Source organism: Alligator sinensis, unplaced genomic scaffold (assembly GCF_000455745.1).
Source record: "Alligator sinensis unplaced genomic scaffold, ASM45574v1 scaffold9_1, whole genome shotgun sequence".
NCBI lineage: Eukaryota > Metazoa > Chordata > Crocodylia > Alligatoridae > Alligator > Alligator sinensis.
In genome coordinates, this window is record NW_005842304.1 from 430520 (window position 1) to 452964 (window position 22445).

Below are 22445 nucleotides of genomic sequence, written 5' to 3' on the forward strand. Positions count from 1 at the left end.
CCCGGCCCACTGGTGCTTTACTTTAAATTCTGTGCACTCCTGTGACAAGCCCAGTGCATGCCCAGAAGAGGCAGTGCATTAGTTGCACCTGGCTTTCCCAACTTCTGTATAGACGGGGCTTTAGTGGGGCTTTTTTGGTGCTTTTATCTAATAGCTCAGGTGCTGTCAACCGAGGTTACGTGTAACCCTGGGGGTATTTTGAAAGGTCCCAGGGCTGCCTGCAGGCAAGCAGGGCTGGAGTGCTGCCACTCTGCACCATCGCTTCACAGGAGCAGGGCCGGAGCAAGGGCTGCGGTGCCCCTCCATAGGTCAAACAGGCACCGGCCAGACACAGCGGGAGGAAGGTTGCATGTGGCCGTGGCAGCAGTAGCTGCCATCCACCCCGCTGCACCACCACTTCTCTGTGCGCGGCCGTCGCTGCCACCCCTCCCTCCCCTACCACTCTGCAACCAGCTGCTGCTACCTTCCCCACTTGCTCGTCAACTGGCTGCCAGTGGTACACTGTTTTAAAAAGGTTGAAACCCCCTGTAATAACTGATTGAATCAACTTTAGCTAAAAGGGCCAAAAAGCCCTGCTGAAGCGCCTGATCTATATTTTAACCTGTCTCTGCAGCATCTCTAACACACTGCTTCTTCCGGTAAGTTGCAAAATACCATAAATCTTTATGGTAGATTCGTCTGCAAGGTTTCCAAGATGTCTGGCAAGTGTTATCTCCATGAGGATGTGCATTGCTTCCAGTGGGGTAGGGATGTGGACTGTAATTGAGCTAGTTAGAAAAATCTGTTGTGTTATCTATTTAAATACTTTGCAGCAGCCATTTGCTGCAATGCATTCTTTATCTCCTCCTTTAATTTTTCTTTGTCTAACAGAAAGAAACTCTTATGGTGCGCTTATTGATGTGAAGTAAGAAACAATTGTAGAAATATTGACAGCAATATCATCCTACTCTGTTAGAACTGCACTCTTTCCATTGTTATTGAAAACTGTTGGGGAACCTCAAAATGTTCATTTTAAACATGATTGTATTTATGGACCACTGAAACACAAAATTACTTCATGTACCTAATGAAGAACCAAATTTTGTGCCTGCTACAGTTTTTTGCATCATCAGTATTACTGACAGTTCTCTTGTCATCCAGTCACTATTTCAAATTGGCTATGAATAAGGTTCTGAAAAGGTGACCATTGAAGTTTGAAAGAGAGTGTGATTTTTTTTTTTTTTTTTTTTTTTTTTCTCCTCCAATTAAGAATGATGTTTTTGGGTCCTGTTTAAATGTCTGTTTTCCAAAGATGCTAGCCCAGGTCAAGCACCAGTTTGCAGTTGAAATTCAGTGTAGTTGATTTGATCAATTTCCTTTTTAAAAAGACATGAAAGCTGCTTATAGACATACCCCCCCCTCAGTGCTTTGCTTTACTTAACTCCATGCGCCCCTGCGGTGACCTCAGCACACGCTCAGAAGAGGCATTGCATTACTTGGACCTGGCTCACCCAACGTGTATAAATTGGGTGCTGCAATGGGGCTTTTTGGTGCTCTTGTTTAATAGGTGATTGAATTGGTTTTAGCTAAAAGCATTGAAAAGCCCTGCTAACTGCCCAGTCTATACAAATGCTGCAGAGCTGGGTCCAACTAACACGCTGCTGCTTCCAGTAATGTATGGTGGCTTTTTGGTGTTCCTTTCTTCCCCTCCCCCCCCCGCCCTTCCTCCTCCCCGACGTCTGTCAGTGTCTGAAATGACCAGTAAATTAATCTTAATCGCAGGCTTTCTGTAAGTCCTTTAACACTTGAAAGTGTCTCTTGCTCATGTGAAGCAAAGAAAAGAAAGGTTTCCCCCCCCCCCCCCCCTTTTTAAAAAAAAGTTTCCTTGTTCTTTAGAAAAGTCTAGTCAGATCTTCGGTTTTGTGCGAGGACTTACATTTCAGAATATGCTTTACAAACTCCCACCTAAACCGTGTCTTTTTTTGGAAGAATGGAGTCTTTCTTCCAAATGTTACAATTTATATATTTCTAAAACCTAACGAACAGCCGGGGAAATAAAAAAAGCTTTAAGCAATCTGACTAAAAATTCTGTTTCTGTTCTTAATTGCTTAATCTTATCTGCCTTGATTCATAACATTTTTCTAGTGTACACAAGACCTGAATTTCTAATAGCAGGGTAAAAATCAGTCTTTTGGGTATCTTTATTTCTTCCAACCCTCTTTGTAGTCTTCTTTTTAAACAAACACTGTCTCCCTTGCCAGGTGTGTTTTTTGTTTTTTTTTTTTCTCCCCCCCCCCCCCCCCCCTGTCCTCTTGTTTCCCATGTTTTTGATAGTTTATCCTTGGTTTGCCAAATAGAATTCCTTCCTTCTTAACGTATGTCTAGATGAAAGAGAACAGCAATTTGAATCTTACTTAGAGTCCACCTTAACTGTTTTTTGTACAAATGTTTTTTATGACCTAATGAGGTGTAGTGTTTTTCTGTTTTGGGTAGTACAGTAGTTCTTTTCTGCCTACCTTAATTTTCCTCTAAAATATTTTTTGTTTTGACAGTTCAGCCACACAAATGGGAGCGACTCTGGATTACAGAAACACTTAACTGCCTAACAGAAACTGCTCCTGGACAAGTTGGGTGTATCTAGGGCCTTTCTAGTGAGAACAGAATTCTAGATTCATCATAAGCACAGTCATGTAACAAAAATATTTTGAGGAATTTCTCTTTTATGCCAGCTGTCTAACCCAGAGCTATATGGACAGTTGGGCAACTATCGATCTATGTTAAGCATAAATTTGTTACGCATAGGTATATAGAGTCAAGGTACTTGAAATCAGCCAGTGTCTTGAGCATGCCAAGTGCTCTGCTGGGAGTTAGGAAGAAGTGGATGTAGAGAGTGTACATTCTTGTGTATGAATGAATAAATACTGCTCTATATTTGTGGCAAGTGATGTGATGCTAGATATACTAATGGTAAAGGTTGAGGCTAGAGCACTTCCAGAAATTACAAAAATGGAACAGAAGCCCAGAGAGAGAGAGGGGCTATGCAGACATACAATGGGTTGTGAGATAGTTGGTCATGCAGTACAGTTAGGAGATTTCTTGTTGTCATGACTGCCTGCTGCACCGACCTTGACTTATTTGGTAAGCCTGAAGTCCAGGCTATCATACTAACTCATTGTGAGTTGAGACTACTTCTTGCTTATTTACTGCTACTGATTTTTAGCTTTATATTCTACTGAAACAGATGTTGCAAATATAAGCATTTTAATGATCTAACTATTTACCCAAAGAACCTTGTCTGCTTTGTAACTGTAAATCCCTTATATAATCAATCTTGCATCGCTAAAGATTCTTTTTTTGTGTTCCAAGGGAGTCAGATGTAGAGACCATGGCTTAGGCTTGTGATAAAATTAAAAATTTTTGGGTGCTTTTAAGGTGCTGACTGTAACTCTTGGAGATCTTGGCAAGTGTAATAAACAGGGTATGTGCTGCTCTTAAAAGGCAAACTGGGCAAAGGTGAAACTAATGTAGTTGGCTGATATCTTTAAAGTACAGAGTTACTTTCATGAGCATGTATTTCATCAAACATTTGCATTCAAATTGCATCTTTTGTTTGCTTGCAGGTCCTTGTTTACTGGACTGTTGAGGTCAGTAGTAGCTATATCAGCGCAGGAATGGGGAATATGCCAGAGGGGGAAAAGGTAAGTCCAGTTTTATTCACTACTGAGTTAGACTTCTAAGATTTTTCTCTCCTACATAGATAGATTCCCCGCTCCTGCATTAACTGTAAGTGCTGCTGACCTCACCAGTCCAGTTCCTGTTGGGATAGCTCGTCATGAGTGGGAAACCAGAGACTGCTGGACAATGATGTCAAACCTGCAAAACAGGTGGAAAAAGGTGACGGAGGCTAAAATGCTCACGAATATCTGGGTGTACGGCCATTTAAGTAGCGTTTATTTTACATTTGGAAAGATATCAAAGTTGGCGGCAGTGAGGGGAAACAACTGCAAAGGAAACAAATCTTACCCATTGTAGTGCAGGAGCATAACTAAGGGAAAGAAGGGGTGTGACCAGGGTAACAGCTGTGGTTGCTAACTTGAGCAGGGAACTGCCACTACCTGCGCATTGCTGCTGCCAAGGGTACAGAGGTGTCTGTTGTGCTGTTGTTGTAATGACGGATTGCAATGTTGCTGGAAAGCACCATGTAGTATGCAGAGCAGAGGACTGCAAGTTAGTGGCAGATCCTGGATTTTGCTCTCAAATCTACTATTGGCTTGCTTACTGCAAGTCATTCTTTTAATGCGGTGCCTGCTGGGACTGTAGCACCTGTTCCAGCTAATCCAGGACCCACCTGTGAGTGCCATGTGGTGTACAGGTCCCAGACTAGCTGGAGCAGGCACTCTGTTGCTCAGTTCCAAGAGTAGGCATGGCATGTGGTGCAATCCAGCCAGGGTGGGCACCATGGCATTTACTTCAGCTGATCTGGGGTCCATGCTGCATGCCCCCAGGCAAACTGCTGCCTGTTCTGGCTACTTGGGGATCTGTGCCACACATGGCAGGGGTCCCAGACAAGCCACAGTAGCTGTTTGGATCTGTTATGCTGGGGGGAAAAGGAAGGAGTTCATGGGTCAAGCCTGGCCAGTGGACTAACTCCCATGCTACTTAGGCAGGGCCAGGTGAGTGTATTACCACTGCTCTAAGCTGTTTGTCTCTCTTCCTGTCTTTACTGCTGTACTCGTCTAATAGCTGCCCATATTTGTGAGAACTGAAGTAAAAAAGGCATTAATTACTGTATTTAGTCAAGTCCAAGGTGAGATTCCCCACTTCAATCAATAGGGGGGAGCCTTGTCTTGAGTTCTAGTGTTGGTGTGTGGGCTCTGCTCCAGGGGTGGAGTCAGCTGCTGGGGCTGCTGCTGCCAGTGCCACTGCCGCTTTTGGAGGCTTGGAGTCGGCAGCAATACAGTGAGTGTGGGTCAGGGCTAGGGTCTAGGAATGGGTGGCAGCCTGGGTGGGGGATCAAGTGAGGGTTGAGACAGCAGAGTGTGCGTTACTTCCCTCTCCCCTGAGCACACATAGGATTGGAAGCAGCATGCACTTAGGTTTGCATGAAGGAACAGTTTTTTTTTTTTTTTTTGTTTTGTTTTTTTTTGTCCCCCCCCCCCCCCCCCCCCAAAATGATAAACAGCTTGGATAACTTAATGAAGTATGAATAACTTCCTTCACCTGTGTAGTGTAGAGAACAGATAAACATACAGGCTAACACCTACATGCCAAATAAAGCTGTCATCTGTTCCATGGTAATGAGCGGAAAAGTCAACTTCAGCTTGATTCACTACTTTATACCAGTGTGACTCCATCGACGTGAAACTGGAGTAACAGAACGGTAGATCAGGCCCATGAAGTAACATAAAGGATTCAGATCCTCTTGTGTTTTCTAGGCACCTATTTGCAGGGGTTTTTGCTTGTTTTTTATGTTCAAGTTCCATCCTTGGAGGTTTTAAAGGCCTGGCTTGACACAACCCTTGCTGGGATGATCTAGTTGGGGATGCTCCTGCCTTGAGCAGGGGGTTGGACTAGATGACCTCCTGAGGTCCCTTCCAACCCTAATTTTTGTGATTGTAAGTTAAGGATGCTTAGATTTTGTGTTAGTAAGTATACTGCATTGTGTTGAGCTGGAGATGAAAACCTTGTGCTTTCGGGATTTTTTTTTTTCTAGCTTTTGGTTAACACCTCCCTTTTAATGGTTAATCACAGGGCGCACAGCTTTGATTTATTTAAAAATGTTTTGACTAGTGGTGGTCTCAGATCAGGCTTATGGTTTATGTAATTTTTTTTTTAATAATTCATTGGTTTTGAAAAATGAACCTCAGTGTTGCTGTAAATAAATGTTCCATACATGGCTCAGAGAAGTGCTGCATTTTGTGCTTCAGGAAGGTGACATTCATTCTAGGGGAAAAAAAACTTGCTTCTGAACATCTAGTTATGTATTGTATTGTATTGTTTTGTGTAAACATGAACAAATTCCCAGATGAGTTGAGTGAATTGGCAGCACTTTACACATTTTTCACTTTGGACTTGTTTATTTACCCTGCATTACCTGGCATGAAATTTCTAATGTCATGTGGATAACTGACATACTGAGTGTGAAGTATCCCCTCATTCCCTCTAAAGGTGGAAATTTCCACAGCTGTCCTGTGCCTTCTGTAATCTGGGGATTTGTCCTGTTACACTCATTAGTAGTCATCAGTCTTTCAAACCAGCACAGACTGTCAGTGCATATAGTGTCTTTCTCTGCCTACACTCAGGCTTTACCCCAGTGCTGCTAATACCATGACTGTATTAGGAGCAAATACCCTGTCTAGATTAAGTTGTATTCCCCCCCCCGTGGCTAGATGTTGTTAATCTAGTCACTTTTGCTGTTCCCACAGTTTACAGCCTTAAAATTTACAGGTGTGTCCAATTGCATACCTCCATTTTAGCATGAACATTTAAAATAGAATGATTTCAATATTTTTCTTGCTATATGAATATTTAAAATGTGTATTCCAAAGAATACTATAAAAAAAATTGCTGTTCCATTTTAATGTATGGAAAAGATCTATTGAAGAAATAAAGAAATTGGGAAGTGCCTTCACAGGTGAGACAATACATGAAAAATATGCATGTGAGAGATTACATTGTATATCTCAAACAACTTTAATTCTGACCCTGTAATTCCCTTCTGGCTTGGCCTGTACACTGAATGCCCTCTGAAACCTTCCTTTGCTATATTAGATACATTTCTAGCAAGAGGTATAAAAACCTCATCCATGTATTGCGTGTGGCACAGGCCACTGTCTAGAATGTCATCATTACTTTTCAGAGATGAGTCCTGAGTTTTAATTTTGGATCTGGAACTTACCTGCTGTATACGATCTTGAAAATCAAATGAATTTGCCTTGTTGCCTTGCTTCACCCTCTTTAAAAAGGGGGGTGGGGTGGTTATAGAGGCCTGTTTCTGAAAAGCACTTTGAGATGCATTAGTGAAAAGCACTATTCATACAGGAGTATCTGTTAATTTTTACACAGACTGCATAAACTGGACATCTGACTATGTAGAATAGTACAGCAGTACACTGAGCAGTAATGCTAATAGTTAATCTTGGGTTATTCCCCAATTCTTTCCTTCATTCTGTGGAGCAGTTGCAGCAGCATCGCCTTGAATGACTACTATTTTCTAACCTAATTGGCAATGAAGATGAGTGGGATTGTTATCCCTTACATTATTTTTGGAACACAGCTTTAAAAGAAAATTAACGGACGGTATCATAAGAATACCTAAACTAATATAGGGTGACTTCAAATATGTAGAAGTTGTTCCAGGCCTGCCTTGGTAGCTCCGCTTTGTACAAGGAACTGTTTGTCACTTTCTCCCCTCCCTCCCACCCCCGGCTGCATCCACACAAGGGTGGACACTTGTTTCCTCAAGCAGGGACAACTAGCAGCAAGACATCTTGTGCTGTTTGTCCCCAGAGAATGTCTGTGCCATGCACCCTCCGGCACATGGCAGGTTAACCCAGGTGGGGGAGAGGAGGCTGGGGCCAGATCTGGGATGGCCCTAGTAGCCTTACCTGGGGGCCTCCTGGGGCTGCAACAGCAGCAATCCTGTTTGGTGCCTGGCTGGCAGCTGAAGCCAGTCTCCAGTTTTGGACAGCACGCATTGTCCCTGCACGTGCCACCCCACTCTTTTTTTTTTTTGCACAGGTTTTTTGGACCCCAGAATCTCCTGGAGTTGAAAACCCCCTGCGCTGCTACTTTGCAGCCTGGAGAACACCTGAATGTGTGGTATGTAGTGCTGCAGGCATGTCTGGTGCCACATACTGCATGGCTGCACTCATCGAGACGTGGCCTGATGGACTATTTTGAAAGAAATTGAGCGCTTGTTTCTAGCAATTTTTAATTTTTATTTCGTTTTAAATCACAAGTTAATCACAACCTCTGAAGGACGCTGGCTTTCAAAATGTAAGTAAGGCACTTCTTCAGATGATTATCTGTGTGCTGACCCCCAGTCACATGGAAGAATTGAGTTGTTGTTCCTTGAAGCTGTCTGAGTCTTGAATTTGAATAAAAAAAATAAAATAACTAGTGTGTTTGTATTTAAATTTTCAGTCTGTAATTGGTTTAAACACATCTGACCACATTTGTACTGTCTTGGCATGACTCTTTATTATGCTTCCTGTAGAATCTAAACCTTTCACCATCATATGATTTCTATGAATAGGCTACACACAGATCTGACTTTCTACTTATCTGCTTTTCTTCAGGGGTTGATCATTCCTCTTTTTAATGTTTTCCTTTTACTAAGGGCTTTTTTCTGCATGTACATGACTGGTATAGGCCAACAGGTCACACAGCAGGGGGCGTATTTGGTCTCAGCCTCTGTCCTTTGCTTGTGCATATGCTTGCATCAGTAGCATAACAATGGTTGGGGAAGCAGGGCATGAGGCTTGGGCACGAAGTGGGGCATATGGTAAAATGGACCTGGGAGTCCATTTTACCATAACATACTGGCCAAACTCTCCCATCCTTCTCCTGTCCCTACTATACCCTGCACCTTCCCTTCAAAATTTCTGGCAATGTAGAAAACAGACAAGAGCAGGGGTACAGGCTTCAGGAGCAGTGGCTGAAAGTTCCTAACTGTAGGGAGTTGGGGTAAGGGGAGATGTCACCCTTTTTGTGTCCAAAAATCAGCTTTGCAATGGCTGCTTAACATGAGTGAGTTAGTGCCAAAAAGAGCCACTGTCCCTGCATTATGTGCCACTGCTGTCCATGGCACAGAACTGGCCAGTTACATCTCTGTTTTTGCATAATAATGGTGTGGTACAAAAGACTTACTGGAATATTTTCTGGGAGAGTGGCATTCCTCATGGATAGCAGAGCCAAGAAGAAATCATATAGGTCATTCAAAAAAATCAAGGTCGGATATTAACTCTCTTGAAAGTGGTTAAATAATTTAGTGCAGGCCTGTCCAATTGGTTCTCCCTTCTACCTCATCCACCATGGGGGGTTAGTCTGCAGGCCCCAGGACTCTCAGCCAGCTGCTGCCGCCCCCGCTATTCTGGCAGCAGTAGCCAGAGAGTCTAGCTTCCCCTTATCTCTGGCTGCTTCTTCCTTCTCCCCCACACCCAGGGGGTGGGGTGGAGCATCATCACACAGCCTGCAGTGCCAAGGAAGCCTATGCTGTGGTGGGGCAGTATGGCCCAGTGCAATGGAGGAGCCTGTGTCCAGGGAGATGAAGATGGAAGTTGGGCATGCAGCTAGGGGTGAAGGGACGGGATGTACCCAGTTCCAGGAGGGGCAGGTGGTGCCTGGAGGACTGTAGCAGACTGGCACTCCCTTATGCAGACTCAGGAGCCAGTTTCCTCATACAAACCAGTGAGTTCTTTTAGTTCTAGTCCATTTATTATACATGTGGACAGCCTCTCCTCATCATAGCTAACAAAACAAGTGCAGGTGCAAAGAACAAACACAACCCTCTGGTCTTTCTTTAGACCTAGAGGAGCCACACAGGCCCTATGCTTCTCCCTAATCGCCGTTCTCTTCTCTTTTCCTCTCCCCAGCTTCCTGGGAACTTTTAACTCTCTCTGAGCCTAGTTAGTCATCACTGTCAGCTGACCCAGTGCTCTTAAGTGGGTCGGCTATTAACCCCCTAACTCTGCAGCTGTGTTCTAGCCCGTGCACTGTGAACTTCAGTACACATCCCTCTTCCCAAGAGTAGAGTCTGGGGTATGCTCTTCCACATCCTTAAGTAACCCCACACCCCCCCTGGGGGAGGGTGGTGGGTCAGCCAAGCCACTGCTACCCCAAGCCTCAGGCCTATGATGCAACTTCCATGCTGCCTCCCCACGTGACCCTTGGCCTCCTGGTGGCGGCAGGAGCGGTCGGAGTGCAAATGTGCTTGCAAGCCTTGGGCAGCAAAGGTCGAGTTGCCACTCCCCCCTCCCTGCACAGCTGGCCCTGGGTGCAGTGCCACATTGCAGAAGGCCCAGGCCCCGCAACACACCAGGGGCCCAGTGGCTTTTGCGTTCTGGAAGCTCCCGTAGTTCCCAGGAACTCGGGGCCTGACCGGGAAGGGCCCGGCCAGCTTGGGGGACTGCGGGGCTGCAGCCAAGGCCACTGGGGGGGGCACAAGCTGGTGGGGACCTAGCACGGGGCATTGGAAGCCCAGGGAGGCTCCCCCAAACTTGGATCTGAGTGGTTGCACCAGCACGCTCAGGCTCTGGACTATTGCAAAGTGGTGGCAAGTGCTGACCAGTTCAGTGGGGAGTACACAGGCTGCTCCCATGTGCGCCCTGCATGTGGTATGCACACACGACTGCATTTTGAGCTATTATGTGTTCACTTGTACATATACAGCACAAACACAAATCAGGACAAAAATATTTTTTAAAGATTGAGTTAAAATATATTATTATGGGCACTTGATTTATAGTACATCATTTGGGGTTTTTTTCCGGCTCTAAGATGGCAAACCCGCTTCCCTGAAGGAGTACTTCCAGAGGCAAGGGCAGGTGGCAAAGGTCAGAGGTTAGGGGTGGGACTTTGGGCCCCAAAATGGTGACCAGGGGCTGGGGCACCTGTCAAGGGGTAGGGCTACCTGTGCGGCCCTTGACAGCGTGCCAAAACTTGGTAAGCAGCCCTCCTCCCAAAATAATTGCCTGCCCCTGCTCTGTATCCTCAGGGAAGCCTAGGACTCACCAACTTGGATGGGAGTCCATGTTGACTCCAAATGCCACATCAGGAACTCCTGTTTTTGCTGCTGCTGCTCCCCTCCATCCATTTTAGCAGAGCTCCTGTGTCCATGGCTGGACTTGGGTTTACAATTCCCGTATTCTCCATCACATGTAGCTGGTAGGCACTCCCTTGTGCAGACTCAGAAGTCAGTTTCCTCATAAAAGTTTAGTGGGCACATCTACACAAAGTGTTTACTGTGGAGTTAACTAATTAGCTCTGCAGTAAAATCTCAGTATCTATGTGTACAGCCTTTTAGGCTGCAGTAAACTAATAGACACCACCTTAGTATTTGCACTTACAAGTACTATCTTATCTTGTGGCAGTGTTATTTGGTGTACTGCAATGCATATGTAGACACTGACAGGACTGGCTGGGGCACGAGGGTGCATCAGTGTAGGGGCTGCTTGCCCCACACTGAAGCACTCTTGTGCCCCAGCCAGCCCCTCTGCAGCATGTTGAACTGGGTCAGAACAGTCCCAGGCTGCCCCCTGGGCCCTCTGCCAGCCAGGGCTGCTCCAACTTGGCTCAACATACTGTGGGCGTGGGTGCACATGTAAACACTGTCCAGGATCAATAAACTCTGGCACACACTGTTGGAGTTTATTCAGTTGTATTAATAACACATGTAGGTGCACCCAGTTAGTTCTTTAGTTCCAGTCCATTTATTGTATGTGCAGAAAACCTCTCATTGCAGCAAAGAAAACAAGTATAGGTGCAAAGAACAAACAAGAAATCAAATCTCTGGTCTGCCTTCATACCCAGAAGAGCCCTGTGCTTCTCCTTAAGCACCAGTCTTCCCTCTCTCTCCCCCTCCCTTCCTGGGAGCTTTTAACTTCCTCTGAGCCCAGTCAGCCATCTCTGTCAGCTGACCCAGTGTTCATAAGTAGGTAGGCTATTGCATCCAACCCCCCACAGTTGGGCTCTATCTTCATTACAAGACACCTCAGTACAAGGGCCTATGGTTGGTAGGGCATGCAGCTCCCAGCCACTAAGAAACTGGACAGCCCTTATTTAGTGGATCAAAGAAAATTGGTGCAAAAGAACAATCAGTTGCCGATTAAGAGCATCTAGAATCAGACTTTAACATACAATTCCTTTTTATAATGCAGGTAAAGAAGTATATCTGAAAATCTGAAGTTTTAAAAGTAAGATTTTTGTATAGCTAGAACTCTGACATGTTAGTTAACTCCTTATTTTTCAATTATTTAAGTGCTGCTAAAAGTCCTTTAAACTCCTTTGGTTCTCAAATCTTTTAGCAGAACTTTTGATTCTATATTCTGACAAGTTTTCAGTTAATTATCTGTTTTGGAATTTTTGGGTTGTGTTGTATATATAAAAATGTTGCCCACATTTTTTTCGCTTAAAAGTTGCTTTAATTTCCAGCAAGTAAAGTGATTTGAAATCCAAACATGTATGGTACAAGTGGATAAGTTATAAAGGGCATGAAGTCAGGAAACATTAAAAGGTAAGGCTGATGCCTTGTTATCTGCATGTGTAGTAAGCAGCAGAAGCTTGAATGCTCATTGTAGATAAGCATATCATATTTGGAAGCACAAGTCTGGAAGCAGTTCTAGTCATTGTATCACAGTGGGATCTGTGCTCCTGAGAAAAGTCATGGCCAGGACTGTACTGTGTGAAAATTGTATGGGAGTCCTCTGCGTGGAAGGCAAGAAGAATACCAGGATAACATTGGAGAACATGTTTTTTATGAATCCACCCTAAGTGCAAACCTCCAGCACAACCTATGAAAAAGCACGCGTTGGCAATTGTAACTTCAAATGACACAGCTAGAATGTCCTGGCATTTTCATTACTTTCACAGCATAATCAGTTTTTGGGATACTTAACAGAAATGTGACAAATGTGGTATCCACTTGGAAGTTACAATCTGAGACACAAAGGGTAAGGGAAATGAGGAAAGTAAGTGGGGGAAGATGCAATAAAACCAAGCAGTGCGAGTCATGTAGTAAGGTGGGTCTTCGTTCTCTGTCACCACCCAGAATCTTTGGACTGTAGCTCACTGGAAGCAGCTGCTCTCTTTGAGGTGCTCTATTTAGGACTAAGTTCACAAGGTACCAAAGCTAGTTCTTTTCCAGTGCACAAATTAGCACTTAATTTCCCTGGAGTGGTTTTGCCTTGTGTCATTAAAGTATCTCCAGTACTCCTGCTTTCATTCAGGAAGTAAGGAAGAGGCTGTGGATCTGAGATTGGTCCTAAAAGTAGACTTAAATCCAATTTAGACCCAATTAAGGGTTTATAGTTTTCAGTATTCACATAGCATTTGGTGGATGCTTCAGTTGGCTGTCAGGGGAGATGGATTGGGATGTATCCTTTGTATCCGTACCAAAGAGGCTCTGGGGAGTTGAGGGTCCCAGCAACTTTGTCCTCTTGGGCGCTTATGACTTTGCCCTCAATACGTTAACTGCTTCGTTTTTCTCTCCCCTACCCACCTTGCCTCTCCCAGCAGTGCCCCCTCCTGTTTTTTCCCCCTTCCCTACTCTTTATATACTAATTAATGTTTTTTGTTTAGAAGCTCTGCTTCCTGCAGTCTCATCTCAGTATCTGATAAGGTAAATTGCTGCTTAGGAAAGCTTATGCATCTCTGATTTAGTTAGTCTATAAGGTGCAACTCGACCCTGCCTTCTGGCTGACTTGACTAAAATAGCTATCTACCTCTCTCTGTGTGCAAAAGCCTTGTGTTTTGTAAATGAGGACACTGTTGTAAAATAGCAATGATAGCAAAACTGCTTTTTGTGCTGCCAGGCTTTTTCCAGACTGTTCTCCCCCAGTTAATTATAGCTACCAGGAGGAGTTCTTTCCTTAGCCACTTTAGGGGAGCTGAGTTCTGGGCTGGGCCTGTAGGCTGATTGCACTGATTTATAGGGTCAGGTTGGACAGGGAACATGACATATTGATGGCCCTGTGGTCCCTTTCCATTGGAATGTACATGTGGGAGAACTTCAGTGGTTTGTTTCTGCTTCTCTATGAATATTTCAACAGTGGAAAAACTCCAAATATGGATAGTTGGGGGCCTGTATTCTGCAAAATAGGGGTGTCAGAGATACAGCCCATGGGTCACATCCTGCCTGTGAGGCCCTAGGATTTGTCCTGTGGGTCTTGTGCCAATCTTGCTCACTGCATGCAGCATGTTGGCGTTGATTCTGTGTGCTGTGAGGGGCCAGACTGGCATGTACTGTATGTGGCATCTGTGCTGACCCAGCCCTGCGTGTTTGGGGGGCCAGATTGGGCCCATGGTCTGGAGCCAGTGCAGAGAGCTAGTTCAGTTTGGGTGCTGCATGTAGAGCGTGCCCCAAGCTGACTCTGTGCACGAGCCCTGGCATATCTTGCATGCGGGCCTGGATCTGGTGTATGCATTGCACATAGCACAGGGGGCTGATCTCTGGGACATAGGTTGTATGCAGTGCCTACCAGACTAGCCCTGCATGCTAGCTCCAAGGGTGGTTTGGATCCAGCCCGCAAACAAGCCCCTTGCACTGCAGCCAGCATGCAGGGTTGGTCCAGCAGGGCTCTGCATGTAGCATGCGCCCTGCACCAGCTCTGCGCGTGAGCCCCAGACTGGTGCTGGTGTGTGCTGCATGCGCTATGCAGGTCTGGTTTGGGATGTACATTATGGTGGCTACCTTTTTAAAATGTAAGAGCAGGACACATGCCCGCCTCCCGCCCTCTCTCTTCCCCCCCGTTGATGGCATGGCCGGAGCAGAGCTGAGTGGGGTGGGAGTGGATGCAGGCTACCTGCTGCGGGCTCAGGGCTCCTCACCATGCTGCCTTTCCCCTGGGAACCCTGTGCTAGCTACATGCCCCCTGCCCACCTGGCAGCAGCAGGGGGCACAATTCTGTACTGCCACTGCCCTTGCTTTTGCTGGGCAGGCAGGCGGTGCCTTGCCATGGTGGTGCGGGGTCCTGGTGGCAGCAGCACCAGTTCTCCACACCCCACTCTGCCATGCTGAGTACCATCTGCGGAGGACCTGGGGAGAGGGCAGCAGGGCCACAGTGGGCAGCCTACATCTGCCCCTGCCCTGCGTATGAATCTGGGGGGCACATGCCCCCATGGCTCCGTCCTGCTCCATGTCTCAACCCCATATACTGCCCTGGTTGGGCAGCACCCCCAGCCTTAGCCCCTGCCCCACTCCATAACTGGGGGCCTCGATCTGCCCCTTTCCCCCTTAGACTTGCCTGCAGGGAGCTGCTCTCCACACTGCCCTGCTGTGTTCCTGGCCATGTGCATGTGTGCGAATGCATGCATGCATGTGGCACCCCCTGCGTCTTGCTCTGGGCAACCCTAAGCAGACCCTTGCAGGCTGGAATGTTGCCAGCCTGCAAAGGGAAACCTGCCATTTCCCATGGATCCCTGCATGATGTTGCGAATCTGGGACAAATGCAGTCCAGGACTGTGACTTGAATTTCCTGTTCTGGGATTGCCCCACCCAATTTAGGGATGGGTGGTAGTCACCTTAATGTACACTGCATGAGCTGCCCATATCAGACCTGTGCTGCACACTGGCTCAAGTGCATGGAGCTGGCCTGTAGGTCTCATATGGCCCGTAGACCAGTCCTGCAACCCTCATTTGGCCCATGAGGTATATAGAACACTTACTTTTTAAATTGAATTTGGTATCTTTTGTAGTACGATCATTTCCATCTGAAACTGGAATCTCTCACTGTAGCGTCATTGTACACATCACCACTGATTGCCTCACTTCAAAAAGGAGTTTGGCTGAAATGGAAAATGTCCAGATGGGAGCAGTACATTTAAGGCCAAGATTAGCTAGTGCGAGCATATCGAAGGAAGTTAAGTAATTAACATGACAAAGGCTGACTGGGTGAATTTATTAACTGTGTTCCCAAGATACAGAAATAGTGGGACACTTGAAGAAACTGAGAAACAGTAAATTTTAAGCAGAAGAATGTTCTTTCCATTATAATCCATTTCAACAACCAGTGACCCATTTTATTTATTTTATGACCCACTTTATTTTAATAGGATCCTTGCTATAGTAATGTTAGCTAGGGGAAAAATCTAGCACAAACATTATTGGAACAGCAACTCTTAATTATGTCTCCCAAATAATGGGTGAAAAGCTAATTGTTTGACTCCTATTTGGATATGGATAGCTGCAGTAGACAAGATACCAAATGGTGATCAGCTGCTCTTTTACAAAAAGTTCTACTTCTGTGCTGTGAGGCAGAGATCAAGCTCACCTTGTGCCCTGGGTTGGATCTGGACTGTGAAGTACCTTGTAGGTTGAATCCAGCCTGGGTCATAAGGAAGCTGTAGCAGCTGTGTCCCTGGCCCAGGCTACACAGCAGCTCCAGCCCAGGGCCCACCTTGGAGTCAGAGCTGCCAGATCAAGTCCTTCATCAGGACTCTTAAGAACTGTTCCTAATTAGAAAATCAAGGTGAGATTTTTCTCTTCCATTTCTTCTACCTAATTTCTGACTCCAAACCTACTGGTTACTTTGTCTTGCACGGTTGGTCTTTCTAGTGCAATAAATCTTGTTTCTGTTTTATATTGTTTACTGACTGTCTGTGGTGAGTGTGATTTGTTTTAACCTTCCCCCCCCCCAAATAAAAACCAAACAAAAACAAACCCCCCTGACAGTTGCAGGCATTTTAGGCATGGAATGACAGACCTTTGTATTTCATACTTTTTGCATAATGTCTAGGGGGAACAATTGGTGGTTGTGTGCTCCAGCTAAGCCTAAGATCTGGTCAGGGTCTGGACTGGAATTTGCTTTGGAGTGGGATTTTGTTTCGTGGAGGAGTCCAGGGAGCAGGATCCAGTCTGTACTCAAAGAGTTGGGGAGAGGGCCCAGAGCATTCCAGGATGATCCCCTTTTCTCCCTAAGAATATGTGACACAGTTATTGCAACTCCTTTTCCAGGAATGTAGCCGCATGCTCTGAAAAAAGCTCTGACTTAGTGTGCCTTCTATTAAGACTTGAGCTCACAATCATAGATTTCATAGACATTAGGGCTGGAAGGGGCCTTGAAAGATCATTAGGTCCAGCCCCCTGCCCAAGGGGCAGGAAGTCAGCTGGGGTCAAATAATCCCAATAAGATAAGTATCCATGTGTTTCTTAAAAGTGTCCAGAGTAGGTGCTTGCACCACTTCTGTGGGGAGTCTATTCCAGGCTCTGGGGACTTGGATAGTAAAGAAGTTTTTCCTTGTGTCCAGCCTAAAATGGTCTTCCAGGAGTTTGTGACCATTAGACCTTGTCTTCCCTTGGGGTGCCCTGGTGGACAGATGTTCTCCCAGTTTCTGATGTGCACCCTTGTATACAGGCTGCCACTAAATCACCTCTGAACTGCTTTTCCAGGCTGAAGAGTCCCATGCCTCTCAGCCTCTCCTCATAAGGCCTGCTCTCTTGTCCTCTAATCCATGCATGTTGCTCTCCTCTGGACTCTCAAGCTTCTCCACATCCTTTCTCAACTGTGGAGCCCAGAACTGGATACACTATTCCAGCTGCAACCTCACCAAGGCCAAGTACAGCGGGAGGATGACTTCCTGGCTCTTGCTTGAGATGCATCAGTAGATGCAAGCCAGAGTTTTGTTTGCTTTGCCGGCTGCAGCATTGCATTGGTGGCTCATGTTCATCTTGTGGTCAGTCATGACCCTCAAGTCTCTTTCAGTTGTGGTGCCTAGTGAGTGCAGCACTGCCAAGTCTATAAGTATGATGTGGGCTTTTTCTCCTGAGGTGTTAGTAGCTGGCATTTCTCAGTGTTGAATGCCATCAGGTTTTCATCTTCCCACCTTGCGAGCCAGTCCAGGTCAGCCTGGATCACCAGCCTATCCTCTAGTGTTATCACACTTCCCCATAATTTGGTGTCATCAGTCAATTTAGCCAGTCTGCTTCCTTCACCAGAATCCAGATCATTTGTAAATACATTATAAGAGGTCCAAGTACGGAGCCCTGGGGGACACCTGGTATTCAAAGCCCTCCTTGTGACTGACCCTAACTGAGAAATCATTTTTCCGTCTTGTGGCCTTGATCTCCCATTACACCTGCATTCCAACGGAGCTATGAAACTCTTAACAGATGAAGGGAAGCTTGTGTGTGAGAAACAGAACTTGCACAGAAGTGGAACCTAAATTGGGAAACTTTATCCCACAAAGGGTATGAACCAGCACTTCCAGATAAATAATCTCCTCTATTTTGACTTGGCTTGATTTGGTACATTCTTCCCCTCTGTCCCTAGTGAACAACAACTTTATACATGAAGCTAGTTCTTTTACACTAAGGAAAGAATATCTTTTGGTTTTGTTTGGGGGCGGAACTCAGCTACCGCACTGTTGGAGACCATTTAAGTACCTAGGCAGAAAAACATGCTGTATGAAACCAAGATTATTGTATTATCTAGTGCCATAGATAGCTGTTCCTCTTTTGAAATTCACTATACAAAGCACAGTCAGGTTCACATGTGAAACATCTTCAGCATAATAGGAAAGTGAATATTAATTTAATTCATTATATAGTGTATAGAACTGAAATGCTTATTATACAATTAAATGTTAAAAACCATGGGCCTGCAAACTTTAAAACAAATTTTAAAATGTACAAAATTTAATTTAGTACCCATCTTCATAATTTAGCTGCCTACTTCTTGCATAATTATCTACTAGTGAGGATTTCAAATTCAAACAGGTTGTTTTTGCATATTCTCTATTGTAAAAGACATAAATTGTGATCATTATATATGGCAAGTAGAAAATCTTCAAGAACCGAATGTAAAAATTCTCCTTGAAAGTACCAGATTTACATTTTGATTGTTACCTTATAATATACATCTGTAATGTCAAGGGAGTTTATACAAATCTGAGATTCATTTTAGAAAGTAATATTGAAAGGATTAGTTGTCTAGCTTAAGTAAGAAAGAACATGACTATTGTTCTTGGTGTGTGACCCAGGCTAGGGAGAGAGATGGAGGGGGCAATAGGGGAAGTGCTCTCATACTTCCTGAGAATTCAGGGCAATCAACTAGTTACTTCAGGTGCCTGTACACAGATGCATGGAGCCTGGGAAACGAGCAGGAAGAATTGGAAGTCCTTGCACAGTCACGGAGCTGACGTGATTGGAATAACAGAGACTTGGTGGGAGCTTGCATGACTAGAGCACTGTTATACATGGGTACAAACTGTTCAGGAAGGACAGGCAGGGGAGAACAGGAGGAGTTGCACTTTATGTAAAACAGCCATATGATTGCTCAGCGCTCCAGTATGAAACTGGAGACAGACCTGTTGAGAGTCTTTGCATTAGGGTCAGAGGGGAGAGCATGATGTGGTGGGGGTTTGCTATAGACCACCAGACTAGGAGGAAGTGGTGGATGAGGCTTTCTTCAAACAGCTAGTGGAAGTTTCCCGGTGACAGGCCCTGGTCCTCATGGGAGATTGCAGTCACCCTAATACCTGCTGGGAGGGCAATACACCAGCGCACAGCCAATTCAGGATGTTTTTGGAGAGTGTTGGGGACAACTTCCTGGTGCAAGTGCTGGTGCAGCCAACTAGGGGCCATGCTCTTCTTGACATGCTGCTCACAAACAGGGAAGAATTGGTGGGGAATATAATAGTGGATGGCAATTTGGGCACCAGTGACCATGTGATGATTGAGATCAGGATCCTGAGGAAAGGAAGGATGGAGAGCAGCAGAGTAAGGACCCCTGGTCATCAGAAAAGCAGACTTCAATTCACTCAGGGAACTCATGGGCAGGATCCCCAGAGAAGCCAGACTGAAGGGGAGAGTCATCCATGATAGCTGGCTGTACTTGAAAGAAGCCTTACTGAGAGTGCGGGAGAACAAACCATCCCGATGCACAGGAAGACTAGCAAGTATGGCAGAAGACCAGTTTGTCTTAGTAGGGAACTCTTCAGGAAACTAAATCACAAAAAGGAAGCTTATAAGAAGTAGAAACTTGGACAGAACTAGGGAAGAATAATAAGAGCATTGCTCGGGCATGCAGGGCTGAAGTCAGGAAGGCCAAACCTCAGTTGGAGTTGTAGCTAGCAAGGGTTGTGAAGGATAACAAGAAGGGTTTCTACAAGTATGTCAGTAGCAAGAGGAGGATCAGGGAAAGTGTGGGTCCCTTACTGAATGGGGAAGGCAACCTTCTGACAGGACTTAGAAAAAGCTGAAGTGCTCAATGCCTTTTTTGCCTCAGCCTTTACAGGCAAGGTCAGTTCCCAGACTACTGCAGTTGGTAACAGTTTGGGGAGGAGGTGAGCAGCTCTCAGTGCTGAAAAAGCAGGTTAGGGGCTACTAAGAAAAGCTGGATGGAATGCAGCTGAGGGTGCTGAGGGAGTTGGCTGATGTGATTGTAGAGCCATTGGCCATCATCTGTGAAAACTCATGGCAATCAGGAGAGGTCTCGGATAATTGGAAAAGGGCAAACATATTGCCCATATTTAAGAAAGGAAAGGAGGAGGATCCAGGGAACTACAGACCAGTCAGCCTCACCTCAGTCCCTCGAAAAATTCATCTAGCAGATCCTCAAGGAATCTGTTGCTAAGCACTTGGAGGAGAAAAAGGTGATTAGGATCAGTCAGCATGGATTCACCAAGGGCAAGTCATGCCCTGACCAACCCAGTTTGCATTCTGTGATGAGGTGAGTGGCTCTGTGAATGCAGGGAGACAGGTGGTACAGTGTACCTTGATTTTAGCAAGGCTTTTGATATGGTGTCCCACAACATTCTTGCAGGCAAGCTAAGGTAGTATGGGCTGGATGAATACACTGTAAAGTGGATAGAAAACTGGCTGGAGCATCAGGCTCAGAGTTGTAATCAGTGATTCAAAGTCTAGTTGGCAGCCGGTATCAAGTGGAGTGCCCCATGGGGTTGGTTCTGGAGCCAGTTTTGTTCAATGTCTTCATCAATGAACTGAAAGATGGGAGAGCACCCTCAGCAAGTTTGCGTATGACACCAAGCTGGGCGGAGTAGTAGATATGTTGGAGGGTAGGGCTAGGATTCAATGTGACCTAGACAAATTGGAGGATTGGGCCAAAAGGAATCTCATGAGGTTCAATAAGGACAAGTGCAAAGTCCTGCACTTAGGACAGAACAGTCCCATGCACCAGTACAGGAAAGATGGGAGAGCACCCTCAGCAAGTTTGCGTATGACACCAAGCTGGGCGGAGTAGTAGATATGTTGGAGGGTAGGGCTAGGATTCAATGTGACCTAGACAAATTGGAGGATTGGGCCAAAAGGAATCTCATGAGGTTCAATAAGGACAAGTGCAAAGTCCTGCACTTAGGACAGAACAGTCCCATGCACCAGTACAGGCTGGGGGCTGACTGGCGGGGCAGCAGGTCTGCAGAAAAGGACCTGGGGATTCCGGTGGACAATAAGCTGAATATTAGGGCTGTGCAAAACGGCTGTTTCAATTCGGTTTTGTAGGACAGTGTTTTGGTGTTTTGGATCACTCTTCTGTTTCATTTTGGCCAAATCTGTTTTGGAGCCAAATCTCCTTCAAATCTGTTTCAAACGGGCTGCAAGGGAAGCTTTGCACAGCTGTACCCAGCTGGGCGGGGCTACAGGGTCCCAGCGGGGAGCAAGATGGGGCTATGGGTGGCTTGTCTGGGGGAGAGGGAGGGGAAGGCTGCTGCCCTCCGTGCAGGCAAGGAGACCCCTGTATGGATCTCTGATCCTTGTCATGCTGGGTTGCAGGGCAGGGAAGCAGTGCAGAGTGGTGAGCAAGCCTGCTGGTCCCTGCTGTGCAACTCGGCTCTGCAGGGAGCAGAGATCCACACTGGGTGACTTGGGGCTATGCAGGGCAGGCAGCAGTGGCAAGGAGACCCCAGCATAGATCTCTGCTCCCTGCAGAGCCAGGTCACATGTGAGGGTAGTGCTGGTCCATGCCGTGCATCCTGAGCAGAGATCTGGGGCTGCACAGGGCGGGGAGGAGACCCTGGCATGGATCTCTGCTCCCTGCAGAGCCAGGTCATGTGGCAGGGATTCCCTAGCCCCTGGTTTGATTCCCCAGTACTTCCCCGGGAGCGCAGGCCCCTCGTTCTGTGTGCTGGGTTTTATCAGGCTGCCAGCAGCACCGCAGTCTTCCTGGTGCTCACTGTGAGTTGCGCTGAGCAGCTACCACTGGCCCCAGCCTGCAGCGGCAGCCTGCTGAAACCCTGTGCACAGATCAGGGGCCTGTGGCCCACAGGAAGAGCTAGGGAAATGATCTGAGAGCTGGGGAATCGAACCAGGAGCTAGATGTCAATATCAGAGCCGTCCTTTCCCCGCTCTTTCCCCTCCTTCTGTTAGTTTTTGTTTCCCTGCAAGCCCAGCTCCGAAATTTTCCAAAACATTTTGGAGCCTTCCGTTTCGATTTGGGTTTGGTGTTTTGGGTGACGAAATAGCCTGGAACAGCTCTGCAATGAAATGGCTGTCAAAAGTTTACACAGCCCTACTGAATATGAGCCAGCAGTGTACCCTTGTATGCCTAGATGACTAACGGCATAGTGGGCTGTGTTTGTAGGTGTATGACCAGTAGGTCAAGGGAGATGATTATTCCCCTCTATTCAGCACTAGGGAGGCCACATCTGCAGTACTGTGTTCAGTTTTGGACACCCCACTACGGAAAAGATGTGGACAAATTGGAGAGAGTCCAGCAGAGGGTAACAGTAATGGTGAGGGGGCTGGGGCACGTGACTTTAGGAGGAAAGACTGAGGGAACTGGGCTTATTTTGCC

The 22445-nt window shown here is 46.1% G+C and overlaps 1 protein-coding gene across 7 annotated transcripts in view; it reads left to right on the top strand.

Annotated features, from left to right (window-relative positions):
• Nucleotides 1-22445, top strand: part of SLC2A13 (solute carrier family 2 member 13) — a 318345-nt gene that overhangs the window by 14180 nt on the left and 281720 nt on the right. For 2 of the 7 annotated variants that reach the window (XM_025209710.1, XM_025209709.1), the window contains exon 2: nt 3600-3677. The exons of 2 other annotated variants lie outside the window; for them this stretch is intronic. The gene's annotated coding sequence lies outside the window, so the exon portion shown is untranslated. Of the gene's footprint in view, nt 1-3599; nt 3678-7573; nt 7978-22445 lie in introns of those variants that run through there. 3 more of the 7 variants (XM_025209706.1, XM_025209707.1, XM_025209711.1) reach the window with 3 other exon arrangements.